Genomic DNA, 13,750 nt, shown 5'->3' with positions numbered 1-13,750 from the left:
ACGATCAGAAACTGAACCCTCGAGTGCAACCTAAAGCATTTCCCTAGGAGAAGTGCAGTTATTAAGACAGTGTTCCTAACATTATTATCATTATCATTATTATTATTATTGTTAATAACATCGCTATTTTAGGATCCACCCTCCATGGCGGCTCAAGAGCAACGAGGAGAATCCCCTGCGATGCAAGGAATGCTGATTTTAACGTCCACACAACAAAGGGAACAATTCGATTTCGAAATTTTAGATCTTTATCAGCTTTTGAACGATTTTCAGTTTTTTATATGGATTTTAATTTCTAGCCCATATTATTATAGTTGATTAATACATCCTTATTATAAAGACTGTATTCCTGTATTCTAAATAATATATATTCTAATTATTATTATTATTATTGTGATTGAGTAGTAATTCTAATGATTTTCTTTTTGGAATAAATGCAGAATCAATGTTACTATGGTTATTACTAGTGCTAAAACATCTAATAAAATTGTCAATCAAAGATTTTCTTTGATATTGTAATTAAATTGATAAAAATAATGATCATCATCATTATTGTTAGTATTACTGCTATTTTTTTATTATTGTAAAGCATAAAAATCAGCCATTGTATTTTAGAATGATGCTGCGATGACTCGTTATCATTTCAGATTCTAAAAGTCAGATTCCTGAGTCCTTTACATACCAAAAATGCGTGTTTAAGTCTCGTTGCATGTGATTTAAAACTCTACAAAGTGGAATGTAGAAGATCCCTTTCAAGTTGTCGCATTTTTCAGTAAACAGATCTGGTGAGGATGAGAGACAGAAGGCAAAATTTGACATAGTCATTAGATGGGATCGTTTGAAGCGGGCATCAACATGACTTTGATAGTGGAGAAAAAGGCATTTAACTGTTGTTTCCCTGTAAACACTTGTTTTCAGTTGTTTCCCAGTCTTTATGAGTTCATCGACATCGTAACTCGCGCGATTTTTAAAATATGGCCTCATCATTTTAATTGTGATAATAATTCTTGCAAAGACAGATCCTTGTTTTCAGGATTTATTACATGCATTTTGAAATCACTGGTGGTCCCTGTAATCTGATTGGCTCTAATTGGTGCGATTTATTCACGAATCGCACCATTTTTTGCTCTAAATCGCATCATTTTACGCTTGACTGAGTTTTTGACACATGACGTCAAAGTCTTTCTGTTTTGCATACAAAATAAGATGTAAAAGCATTTCTGGTTCTGCTTTTTTAAAAAACCGGCTCAGTACTGCATCAATAAAATATTGGAACTGACCAAGTCCTGTATTTGGGCGATTTCAAAATGGATGTAATAAAGTGGTAATTGAACCTCGTGTCGTGCAATTTTGATCTGAAATCACACGTATGATTTCAGCCCTAATAATATACATGAAAAAATTTCTCAGTTCTGATTGGTTAAGATGAATGCAGTTTTCAGTTAATTCCGTGCAGAAGAGAGTTAATTCAGTGCAGAAGAGGGTTAATTCAGTGCGAAGAAAGAAACAAACCAGGCATTCTGATTGGTCAGAATGATTAGTCAATGTCAAGGTCAAGGTCAATGTCACTTGCGGGTTTGAATAAAATATTTTTGCACCTTATCAAATAAGGGGCAAAATTACTGAGTTGTGATTGGTCAAGACAGAGGGCATTTTTTCTTAATTTTTGTAATTGCCCCGGACAAAATTACTTGAAAATGATTGGCTGAAAATCGCTTAGCAACGGCTGCCAAGGTAAAGAAATTTCTGTTTGTTTTGTAACAATGGCGTCCCGTTTTGCACGAGATCAGTAAGAAAACATTTTGCCCCTTATATTATAAACAAGTAATCACATGGTTCCTCGTAAAATTAAGGATTAATATCACTTGTGTTTTCGGAAGTTGCAGAAATTGCCCTCGCCACTGCGCGACTCGGGAAATTTCAGCAACTTCCGAAAACACGCGTGATAATAATCCTTAATTTTACTCGGCCCCATGCGATTACCTATACTAATGCGCGCGCTTTTCTTCTGCGTAGTTAGAAGCTACTGCATATTTTTTCATGTATATAATTAATAGATAATCACATGATTTTCTCGTGCAATTTGGAATAAATAATCACTTGTAAATTTTTTCAAAGACCACAAATTGCACTCGCCCTATGGGCTCATGCAATTTTGTTAGTCTTTGAAAAAATTTACTCGTGCTTATTTATTCCAAATTGCACTTGAAATCGTGTGATTACCTTTACAAATTGCACTCACTCAGTTCAGTTACCATTATATACAACTTAGTAACGAAAGGATGAACATTTTGGACGAATTTCATCGTAGATTTTATCGATTTGCTTCTTTTGCGCCACATTTTGTCGTGATTTTATGCAGTTCTTCCTGGATAACATTTTCAGCAAATTGCTTCCACTTTTTTGACTTGAAAGGGATCAAAGTCTCCGTTATTATTATTGTTACTATTATCATTATATCATTATCATAATTTTCATTACTATTAGTTATTATTATTATTAAATTGATAGGAATTAGACCATTGGGTAAACTCCGACCATCCATACCAAGTTTATTAATTCAAAGTGCGACAAGTATTTACACTGAGATATACGATACAGGTATCACAAAATGTAACAATTTTATTACAAAGTGCGACAATTTTATTAACGAAAGCGACAGGCATCAGAAACTACAACGATTATTAAAAATTGCAACAGAATGACGTTTCCAAATTAATCCCAATTTAAGATAATTTTCGTTAAGTTCCGTCTGGCAATTTTTTCCTCCTAACAGCAATTTATGAACAACAAGGCATGCAATTCCAACTTTTGGACTCCACAGTGACTTTGGAAAGCTGTGCATAATGAAATTCAGAGTACGTTCAACTAATTATCATATGATACTTCTGGCGAGACATTTTCAGAATAGTTAATTCACGTAAATGATAATTTGCTCAGTGTAGCTAGTCAGTCGCCAAGTGAGTTAAAAAATAAGTTTCTCATACTTACTTAATCCTTCGGTCAGTTATTTATATGATTAATCTCAAAAAATATTCTAAATTATACGAATCACACAAAACTTTTGTTTTAGTTCGTGTCCAAGTTGTATTTTCCTCTATTAACGCCACAATTTGTTAGTTAAAATGGTTTTCGATTGTGCAAGTAACAAGTAACTTCGCACAACGAAGTGGACGACAAACTTCCATTCCACACAAGCGAAACTTTAAGCAAGTCCTATGATGCGTCGAAAGAAAGGAAAAAAGTCGAATCAACTCTTGTTGATGAGGCGAACGTAAAGAAGTCAATTGTAGTCGTCGTTGTATTTTGCAGCTTTGGTCTGGCTTCCCTTACTTTAAAAAATTTTTCTTTTCATAAGCGGCGGAAGAATCAGGCTTAAAATCAACCAGAACCCCTGCGTTATTCATTCTCAGCGATTACACACCGTTGCTGGCCGACAATCCACGTTTTAGACAGACAGATAAGCGAGACCTCGGTAACAGGTCAGCTTTGTTAAATAATGGCTACGAATGTTCAAATGTAAACATTAAAACAATCGGTTAAAATATTGATTTAACATTACCTTTTACTAGCTAACTACATCAAATTAAATGGTTTAGTTTGACAGTAACTTAGTAAGGATGGTTACGTCAAGAAAATCAGCCGAAAAAAGTTGTTTTAGATTAAAACCGTTGCTAAAGACGGTGTCACGGTTTGCATTAAGATACGAGTTAGACATGCAACTTACTTGCAGCTTTTAAAACGCAAAAGACAAAACCTGTATCAGTTCCTGCAAATCTTCGTTTCGTGTGTGTACCAACTATACTCATTACTACTAAAATTCGCTGATTTACGGCGAAAGTAAACGTTTAAAACTTGATGGCGTGGCACACTCGCTCAACACATCTTTGGCTGTTTAACAAGATGAAAAATTTGAATAACAAAGGCTTGATTTTCACATGGACAATGAGGTTGGCGCTGCGAGAATTGTTGTCAAGTTTGAATTATTCAAATATCGATCATGAAAGAAATCATGCCAAGCTTTAGCAGGTGCTGAGAGGAGGTAATTGATATTAGACCCCTTCCAAAACTAAAAAAAGGGAAATTCAAAGACATGAAATGACTTGTGGTAAAATAGATTAAAAGCTGTCCTCGATCCCTCCTTTACAGCGAACTCCGTCAGACGGAACCCTGGAAGCGAAGACCACGATGTACGGGTGAGTGATTTTTACCCATCAAATTTTAATTTCAATACAAGTAACCGTCACCATTCCTTACCTAATGCCAATCTACCTTAAAGTGTTCACAACACACGGAAGATTTTGCGAAAACTAAGCCATCTCAATTCGAGGAGCACTAATAAACCTGTGAAACGGTTAGATATCTGATGAGTAGCAGGAACGAAACTCTCAAGAAAATTACTAAGAACGGTAAGACAGTAAAAGGAACCTCTGTGCACATCACTCCTAGAGTTCTGCGCAGTGCGCTAACATCAACTTCTTTCATTGATTTTCTTTTTTTTACTAAAAATAAGCATACAGGAACTGCTCGTAGTCTAAAAGAAACATCCTAGTCATTTTAATTTAGTTTATTTAGTTATTCAGTAAAATCCTGATCTCCTTTTACTTAGGACACACTAAAGTAATGTTTTCTCTTGTCAATCTTGTTGAACATAACCAACTCTGTCATATGCCTCAACATCACGTCGTCACGAACTGAAGTGGTAAAATCAGCACTGATTGCCTACAACTTCCAGATAGAACGACTGTTGAGACCGGTGGCAAGAACACCGAGGTCCCAGCTTTTAAAAACTTCGATACATGGAAGAGATCTTGGAAACAGGATTTAGAGTAGTCAGGGACAACGCTCGAGAGCATGTCGCAGAGCTCAGACCCTTTTAAGGAAATGCAGTGTATAAAAGAAGACTTCCTGGTCTACTGAAATGATCCAAGGTTTCATGCCGATGTACTGGTGATGGCGGATCTAGGGGAGCGTCCCGCCGCCGCCTTTCCCTCCCACCCTCCCTCTAAGCTCAAGGTCTGGATCCGCCACTGAGTATTTCAGGGCGCTTACACTCGTGGGAGGGAACATCTGAATGATCTGGAGCGACTACAGGAAAGTTCAGTTAAGTGGAGACGTTCATATGACTGGCAAACTTTGTAATGAATGTGGCGGGATCATTTCGTGACGACGAAGCAGGTGGTTATGACCTGACCATTATAAATCAAGATTGACGAGAGAAACCTGATAAACTCCAAAGGGAATCAGGAATTATGTCTGCATCCCAAGAACTGTTCTCATCGATACTATCATAGCAACTAATACTAATACTAATCTTAACAATGCAAGAGGATTCTTCAGTCTTTCCCTTTTACTTTCAAGAGAAAAAGTTTCAGTGAAAAATTTTCAAAATATGATACTCGTCTCTATGATAAATTTTCAAACACTACGGTCACCGAATCATTGATACATATCAAACTCAAAAACGTAAATCTTGTATGGGTTGCAGTAAATGGTTTGAACCCGGGGGTAACATGTGAAGGTGTAGTCTGATCGTCCGGGTGAGCGTAGTCCTGAGAAGGACTGTTGTCGGTGGTAGTGACTGACGTTTCGACAACCTGTGCGGAAGTCATCATCAGAGTCAAGTGACTCTGACTCTGATGATGACTGAACTCTGACACTTGACTCTGATGATGACTTCCGCACAGGTTGTAGAAACGTCAGTCACTACCACCGACAACAGTCCTTCTCAGGACTACACTCACCCGGACGATCAGACTGCACCTTCACTTGTATGGGTTGTCAGCCCAAATGGTGTTTGCCTATCCAAGGCTTTGGTCTGCTCTGTCACGTAATCGAAATGTAAAACAAAAACTGTTGAATACCTAACGCAAAGAGAGTGATCTTTTGTAGTGGATTGATAATTAAACAATTTGCCCTGGTATTAGGTCTGTCGGCTTTTTTTTTTTAGGCTGATGAGTTATTCACCAAAATGTCTGATTCAAATTTATAGAGCTCTGTACGGGGACGCCATGTTGGTGTCCTTCCAAGGGACGCCATGTTGGTGTCCTTCCAAGGGAAGCCAGCATGGCGGCCATGAGGAGACACGAACATTCGCCTCAGTCTTAGTGATTAGTTATCAATTATGGCGCGCCGAAGCGGACAAAAATACTTGTGTATGGATATATAAGACTTGCTTTGTAAAATATACGACTTGTTGCGAAAATATAAAACATGTTTTGTAAAATATACGACTTGTTGCGGAAATATAAGCTTGTTTTGTAAAATATAAGACTTGTTGCGGAAAAAAAGACTTTTTTTGTAAAATATAGCACTCGTTGCGAAAGTACAAGACTTGTTTTGTAAAATATAAGACTTGTTGCAGATAAGACTTGTTCGCGGTGAAAAATAATACTTTAAGGGCGCCTACTGTCTGTGGTCAGCTGCTTTGTAGCAGGGCGCATGCTGATTTCTATTGGTAGTTGTCTGCTTGTAATGACGAGTGCGATGATAAGTTGAACAGAGTTATTCCTTTAAGTTTTAAGTTTAATTGATGCGCCACAGGAATGGCAGGAGAAAGGAACAGAACTTTCGTTCCAATTGACACCTAACCCCCTTTATTACCCACCCATCCCACCCTGGGGAGGACATCCATCACACAGTAATCTCGTGTGTGGGAAATTAACGTCTCCTACCCCAACTCTGCAAGAGACGGAACCTCCATTTATCGTCCCTATCCGAGAAGACTAGAAAGTCTAACCATTCGCAGATATTACTACAAATGCAGCACTTTCTTCTCAATTAATTAAAGACCCTGAGTGTTGGTCCGGCCGGATTTGAACTCACGACCTCCCGCACAACAGTCCGGCGCTCTACCAATTGAGCTAACCGGGAGGCGGTAAATTCCTCAGTTTTTCAGCTGCTTCTTTATCTGCCACAAACAAGTTTTGTCTAACGTCCTCGCAAATTTGTTTTCCAAGTTCTAACAGTCAAAGAAAGGCTCCTAACTCATCCGTCATCTTTTTTGAGGCTTGAGGAACGGTGGGCTGTGTTCCACTTACCGCTGAACATTCAAATCGCTGGCGCTGTTAAAGTATTATACCTATACAAAGTCGTATATTTTACAAAACAAGTGTTATATTTTCGCAACAAATCGCCTATTTTACAAAACAAGTTTATATTTCCGCAAGAAGTCGTATATTTTACAAAACAAGTTTTATATTTTCGCAACAAGTCTTGCATTTTACAAAACAAGTCTTATACTTAGATACAATGAAATATATGAAGTTCATATATTTTGAACTGCGGTATTAGATACGTATGATGCACGATCCTCGCAGAAGACAGCGCTATTTAAGCAATAGCGAAAATCAGGCCTGAAAAAAATCAGGCCTGTACGGGATTCGAACCACGTACAGGCCTGATTTTTTTCAGGCCTGATTTTCGCTATTGCTTAAATAGCGCTGTCTACTGCGAGGATCGTGCATCATACGAATCTAATACCGCAGTTCCAAATATATGAACTTCATATATTTCATTGTATCTGATCTATCACTTTCACGGGTTTATTACGAATCAACTTAACGGCCTGCTCCCAGTTGGCTTGTTAGCTCAATTGGTAGAGCGCTGCACTAGTATCGCAGAGGTCAATGGTTCGAATCCCGTACAGGCCTGATTTTCGCTATTGCTTAAATAGCGCTTCTACTGCGAGGATTGTGCATAATACGTAAGTCTTATACTTTCGCAACAAGTCGTATATTTTACAAAACAAGTTTTATATTTTCGCAACAAATCGTATATTTTACAAAACAAGTTTATATTTCCGCAACAAGTCGTATATTTTACAAAACAAGCTTTATATTTTCGCAACAAGTCATACATTTTACAAAACAAGTTTTATATATCCATACTCAAGTACTTTTGTCCGCTTCGGCGCGCCATAATCAATTGTGAACTTGCGAAAACTCATCTGAACATAATTTTTGATAATGTTTCTTATGCTCAGGGAACAAAATGTCTCACGATATCCTTACATCTTACAATCAATAACTTAGCTTTCCGGGTCACTATTTCAATGGCAAGTGACGAGAAACTACGAAATTACCGTAGAAATGTCTCTACTTTAAAAATGGAGAACCCCACGAAACCTTTCCACAAGCTTAACGTTTAGGTGTGCTATCGTGGGGTCTTTCTTCTTTCGGAGAGTAAACTGCAATAACCCTGATTATTTTTTATTTCTTATTTTTATGACGTCACGTGCAAACGAAGGAAAAATACATTGAATTCCCCATTATAGAGTGTTACTAGAGCAACTTACCCTACACCTTTCCTTTTCCTCCCGCCTTTCTCTTCACCCTCTCCTCCCAAGACAAATTGAAATAGTACAATCCCCCTCCCCCAAGACAACAGTAAAGTAGAGAAAGTCCTTGCGATTTTACATCATGCCAGCATGAAGACACGTGCGTTATTTTCACCATACCGGCGAAAGCGAAACAGCCGTAATTCCGTGGAAATTTCGAGTAAATCCGCACTCAGAGTTTTCTTTTCGTTAATATATTTCACCATTGATTTTCTAAGTTGAATAACGAAAACGGGGTGTTAACAGGAATTTTTAGGACGCACTTGAAATGTTTGCACGAATTCGTGTATAGAAAACCTGTTTGGTGTGATCTCAAAAGAATTCTTGCAGGGTACAGCTAGAACGACAAGGAACAATTTTTCGTGGCCTCTCGCTTAGCATAATGCGTCTGTTTGTTTGATTTGTTTCGTTCTGTCTCGTTCACTTAACTCAGTCCCCTTTTGGTCGATAAGTTACTACGTTCATTGTGTGACATTTGGTAACGTCCACTTAAAGAAAATTGAAATGTAATACGAATCCAGGGCGGGTTGAGCAAACAATGTGACTTTCACGACAGAAAACAATCAGCTTCAAAACTTGTGATGTCGACTTAATAAGGTTGATATTAAAAAAGAAAACACTCAAAAGTCACCCACGATGCTAAGCACCCATCCAGGAAGAGTTTCGATGCTCCATTTCGCTTCATCTCTCGCAATTTGTCTCCAGTGTAAACTTGACCCTCTCAGAGCTTTGTTTTTACGCTATTTTTAACTTAAGTTTTCTCGGTCAGTTCATGAATTTTTAAAATTACTCCCTTACTTCGTTCCAGTTCTACGTGATCCAAGAATTCATGCTCTGACAGCCGATATTTTGCATAGATTTCGTCATCAATTGCCTAACTGAGTGTGTACGGAAAATGCTTTTTACAGCAGAAGCGTCATGTATTTCAAGTGAGATAGATGATGAAACCAATGTAACAAATTCGCTTCCTTAGCGCGCAAGATTTTGTTTATGAGATCACGTACCAAAGCAAGCGATTTTCATGAGTACTTGAACAGGCAAAAAACTTGACTTTGAACGAAAGATCGAGCACTGAATACATATGATTTGTTTCCAAACTGAAAGCCCTCAAGGTAAAGCTTATTTAGTATTCATATCTAAGGTGCGTATCGCAAATAATGAAGCTGTTTATTATCTAGTTTTATGTAAGTTCATGGTCAATAGAAAGCAACGACTTCTGTTACCTCACGCGATATTCAGCGGGTGCTTCCTCGCTCCTTTGCCAATAACGACTAACGGAAGATCCCTTTGACAACGAACAGCTCGATCAGGAAAGAACGAAACGTTTGCAATGAAACGGAAGGCCGCTGTATGCTAATTATATGGAACCATGACAGTCATGATGACGTACGCAAACGGCCTGGAAATGAGTGTAACTCGAAAGTTAAGAGGTTTTGGACCCAGAGCAGGTCACGAAGGAGGACTACGTTGCGAAAAAAATAAATGACCCAAGCAGTCAACTCAAAAATAAGGATGAAAGCGAACCAGAGCTGGTTGTCACCATAAATAAAGGCGGACAATGCATAGCGCACCTAACAAGGCACGTCCGAAACGCACTCTCTTACAAAATTTACTAATTCACTTAAAACACAAGTACGTATCAAATAAAAGACAAAGGGTGGTTTACAAGGTCAACTGCCTCAGATCGTGAGCAATTCGTCTTGATAGGAGAAACTGAGAAAACCTCAACACAACGGCTGACAGAACCGAACTGACAAACGAGCGTATTAGCCGGGCATGGAACTGACGCGCAAAAGTCACGAACTTCAATATTGATTGTTCGACTCTGCTCAAAATGGTTGAAAATCCAGCACAAACTGCTCTCATCGATTGACAAGGGGAAGTTTAGTAGTGTTCTTATTTAGGATAGAGCTAGACCCCTCACGAAAGATGTCAAAAACTATTGGAACTTTTATAAACGACTTCATAGTGATATTTCCACAAGACAGTCGAACCGAACAAAACCAGCCAACTGCACCGAGTGATAGAAACCGCATTGCCAATATTTTTGTGGCATGCCGGTTCTTAGCTGTCAACCATTAAATGGCTGAAAAATTACTATAAATCGAAAAACGTCAAAAACGAACCATTTTTACCGCAAACCGTCCATATAGCTCACTAAATTTAGACAGTATTCTTGAATTAGAATTGAACTGGAACCACGGTACTGATTAAGCTTATGAGAAGCCAGAATCGAGCATTGAAGCTCATACCTGAATGTAAACAATCTGCTTAAATTATCATAAATCAAAATTTTGGACAAGCTCTTTTTCTCACTTCTACGGCTTAAGAAGAACAGACCTCCTCCTGAAAACTTATGTCGTAAGACCTAAGGCCTAGTTTATACGTCGCGCTACAGTCGAATTTAATTCAGACGAATTTAATTCCATTAAATTCGTCGTTCCGTCGATGTAAATCATGGCGTGGTTTTATGCGTCGAAACAGAGTTTAACTCTGGTCGAAATCAACTCGATCGAATTTAATTCGCTTCCCAAATGCAGTGCCTGTGGTCAGAGGTGTCATTTTGAAATAAATTGAAATACATTAAGAAAATGTATGCATTTCATTCGACGCGACGCTAGTGCGTATGGCGCGTTTATACTGTCAAAATTCAACATGTCAAATTGAGAATCAACATTCCAAAATGAGCTCCATAGCGCCAATTCAATCAACAAACCTTTGCTAAATCGAATGCCATCTTCTCGTAGCGGACAGGTTAATTTGATCAGATACTTTTTAAATTGATTAGGTACCTTTCAAATCGATCAGTTTCCTTCTATATCGAACAAATTAAATCGTTTACATTAAATCAAATCGATTAGTTCCCTTCTAAATCGTTCACATTAAAAGCCCTTATCGCATTTGTGTCTGCAATGCAATGGGTCCGCGGAGTTATAGTTTCAGGACGAGGCTATCGGGTCAACGTTTCTCGAGAAACACCAGAAACACTCCATGTCTGACCATATAACTCTGGAATCTGCGTTTTTTTCTGCAGAGGAAAAAGTTAAAATTCTTCGTGGTAATTTTCCTGGCATCACGAAAGGAAGATTGAAAGAATGGCTGTCATTTCGGAAAGGAACGGCAAAATTTTGTCCCGTTCGTTCATGACCACGGTTGTTGTTCCTTTGTCGGCCTTTTTGAGGTGTAACTCAGAGTCACGTTTCAAGGCCCTCAGCGCCTTGCGTTCAGCCGAAAGCAAATTATCTTTTTGTTTTGTAATTTCTATTTCTGAAAGGTCACTTTCAACCTCTTCTAAATAGCTTTCAAGGGCTAAGGATTTTTGTATTGGTAGTAACCATGTAGATTTGACGTGGCAAGGATGGACGGTTTTTTTGGTCCTCCCCTCGGAATATGTAAATTAGACGCATTCTCCTTGCGAACTGATCAAAGTCATACAATAGTTGTTGTCTGTTCTTTTTTTGTTTTGTAGCGGGTGTTGGAATGAATTTAAGCCCTTTTGCCAGTAAATTTAATCTGGTCGTTTGTAAGTTCTTTATTTGAGAGGTTTTTTATGTGCGTTTTGTTCGCCTCTAGTTTGATAGTTAAACATGTTTGGCAAGACCGCGGTTTCAAATCCTAATCTTGTGGATCTCGTCAGTTGCCGATTCACTGAATAGACTGTTGCACCCATACGCAATACAATGTCTAACCATGACAAGAACACGCTGTATCCTTAAGAAAATGAATAAAAATGCCTTCAAACGTAGCCGTTTGCTTCGACTTTACTTGAAAGTTTTACCTGTGTGACCCGTAGCCTCGTTTCGAAACTTCAAGGTCCGCTGAGCTCTCGTACAGTGGGCGTAAATGCGATAAAGGCTAATCAAATCGATCATTATACCCAAGTTGCTTTGCTGGTATACTATTTCCGCGACAAAACACAACCGTGGGCGCTTCCGTTTCCTCGTGGAGCCCGTCGAAGGACGACAGAGGTAAATGTAATTATACTTTAAAATATGTCCCTGGAATATGATTTATTCATGAAAGTAACGCATGGTTCTTTAGACATTGTACTCAGTAATATCTCCAACCCATCGAATGCTCTTGGTGTTAAAATTTTGAACTCAATTCCACCCTCAATAAAAGAACTTTAAAATAGCTGAATTATTATCGGAAAGTGATGAAGTGTTTACAGTACTTGAAGACTTTTTGCAGTTTAAAGGTGACTGTTTTGAAGTCCCCCGCCTTATTGAGCTTTTATAAATACAAATGCCAGGGGTTAGCCTGGGGGTGAGGGGGGTTGGAAGGATGGGTACAGGTAGTAAAACTGACTGATGCATAAGGATGCCTACTTATACTTTTGTTTCTTGTTTAAATAAGAGCTACATCAGTTCATAATGTTAAATTTGGGAACTGTTTACCACCTCCATCACTATTGAGACTACTGTTTTCAATTGGACAAATCCCTCCCATACGGTAGGTATTTTCCTCCCCTGCTCCAAATGTAAACCATGGACCGTTTCCTTTCCTATCTAAAACTATTTTTTTCTTTTCCCTTTAGAGGCTCGGGTTTGTCAGCCTGATTTAATATTACTGTGCTAAAGGAGTACACGAGAAGTTCTTGAGTGATTTGCGAATGTATCTGGTGTCCGTTTTATCTGAATTCAAGAGCATTCGATGGGTTGGAGATATTACTGAGTACAATGTCTAAAGAACCATGCGTTACTTTCATGAATAAATCATATTCCAGGGACAACATTAAAGTATAATTACTCTTACCTCTGTCGTCCTTCGACGAGCTCCACGAAGAAACGGAAACGCACGCGGTTGTGTTTTGTCAGCGGATATGGTATACCTGCAAAGCATCTTGGGTATAATTATCGATTTGATTTAATGTCAACGATTTAGAAGGGAACTGACCGACTTGATTTAATATAAATGATTTAATTTGCTCGATATAGAAGGAAACTGATCGATTTGAAAGGTACCTAATCAATTTAAAAAGTATCTGATCAAATAAACCTGTCCGTTACGAGAAGATGGCGCTATGGAGCTCATTTTTGAATGTTGATTCTCGATTTGACATGTTGAATTTTGACATTATAAACGCGCCACATTAAAACGTCAAGGACGAATTTAATTCGATTTAGACATCGCGCTATCGTCGAATTTAATTGCTTGTGGGACTTTGAATTAATTTCGTCTGAATTAAATTCAACTGTAGCGCAACGTATAAACTAGGCCTAAGTCATGAGTCGAAACTTGTCGAGTTCATTGGCCATCGCTTCTCATCAAGAAAAGCCAACGATAATAACAAAAATTACAATGATCATTAATCTGTAAAAAAATTTTTTCAAACCTGACTTTAGGAGATGCGCTGCAACCATGTAGTAAAGCAATAAACAATATGCAGTAGATTATGGCGCGTTTCGTCGA

The 13,750-nt window shown here is 38.3% G+C and overlaps 1 protein-coding gene and 1 long non-coding RNA gene across 9 annotated transcripts in view; one reads left to right on the top strand and one right to left on the bottom strand.

The window, feature by feature from the left end:
- The window catches only part of LOC148742273 (uncharacterized), a 1,455-nt gene extending 1,004 nt beyond the window's left edge, over positions 1-451 (top strand). The window contains exon 2 of the long non-coding RNA XR_015998920.1: positions 133-451. This is a non-coding gene — a long non-coding RNA (uncharacterized LOC148742273). The remainder of the gene's footprint in view (positions 1-132) is intronic.
- The window catches only part of LOC111336002 (uncharacterized), a 25,086-nt gene extending 11,336 nt beyond the window's left edge, over positions 1-13,750 (bottom strand). For 4 of the 8 annotated variants that reach the window (XM_088753932.1, XM_088753923.1, XM_088753926.1 and 1 more), the window contains exon 1: positions 3,728-3,911. The gene's annotated coding sequence lies outside the window, so the exon portion shown is untranslated. Of the gene's footprint in view, positions 1-3,727; positions 3,912-9,561; positions 9,850-13,673 lie in introns of those variants that run through there. The other 4 variants (XM_022942011.2, XM_088753912.1, XM_022942013.2 and 1 more) reach the window with 3 other exon arrangements.

Source organism: Stylophora pistillata, chromosome 1, assembly GCF_964205215.1.
Source record: "Stylophora pistillata chromosome 1, jaStyPist1.2, whole genome shotgun sequence".
NCBI lineage: Eukaryota > Metazoa > Cnidaria > Anthozoa > Scleractinia > Pocilloporidae > Stylophora > Stylophora pistillata.
Note: the sequence above shows the minus strand (reverse complement) of the source record. Positions and strands in the feature narration are given on the sequence as shown.